Source organism: Stegastes partitus, unplaced genomic scaffold (assembly GCF_000690725.1).
Source record: "Stegastes partitus isolate 25-593 unplaced genomic scaffold, Stegastes_partitus-1.0.2 Scaffold138, whole genome shotgun sequence".
NCBI lineage: Eukaryota > Metazoa > Chordata > Actinopteri > Pomacentridae > Stegastes > Stegastes partitus.
In genome coordinates, this window is record NW_007577869.1 from 661,585 (window position 1) to 662,647 (window position 1,063).

A 1,063-nucleotide genomic window follows, 5' to 3' on the forward strand; every position below is an offset into this window, starting at 1 on the left:
TCATAATTTTAAGCTTAGACTTTGTTACATTTCCTGATGGAACCACACATTATGCAGGATATGTTGACGGACCATCGGAAAGATTAACATTTTGGTAATTTATAAAAGGAAATTTTAAGTCTAAAGTAGCATGAAATAAAAACTTTCAAGTGAAGTTATAAAATCTCAAACTTGTACACAACAGTACTTTTTAAATAGAAATCATAATTATGTTACCATTTTCTCCTGAAGCAATCTGGTTCCCATTTTAATAATTAGTTTAATTATTGAATCATGTTTTTTTACACATACATTTTTCACATTACTAAAAGTCTGTCAGAGCTTGCTTTTATGTTAAACAGATGTACAGCTGCCAAAAGTACTTTATACATGTAGGATTTTGAAGTTAAATGTAATATCAGAGGAATATCCAAACCACAACAGCTTTAGGCTGTTTTTCTGCAAACATGTTTTTTTTTGCATTAGGTTTTAGAAATAATTTGCTAAACCCCAGCTTTTGTTTCAAATAGCGTGAACGTGAATATACCATATAACTGTTCTGATATGATGTCTCATAATTATTTTTTCATACATAGTGGCCCAATCCCATCTCCACATCCCAACTTTACCACTTTGAATGATCCCTCCATTTTGCCAGCTGTCTCATAGGAGAGCGTTTCCCGTTTGTTTCGGGGTTCAAGCACTGTGGTCTTCATGCCCTGCGAATGGTCGTCCATGCTCTGTGTGGAAGGACACACGACCACTGCCCCTCAGACCCCAAGAGACATGTGCTGCAGTACACAAAAGGAGCTCAGCCTTTAGGCCCTAAGTAGGCAACTGGGTTTGAACTAGTGTGTTGCATTCAGCGACATCTGGAGAACCAGCAGAGCTTTTCCTCGTCCACAGTAGACTGTAGTGAAGTGTAAGCACTAACTGAAGGACAAGTTGTAGTGAAAGTAATTGATCCATAAAATGTTTAAAAACTGCAAAAGTACCCATAAAGATTTCCTAGAACTCAACATATTTTTCACAACAATCCATCCATCCATTTTCTATACACCTCTTAATCCTCACTAGGGTCGTG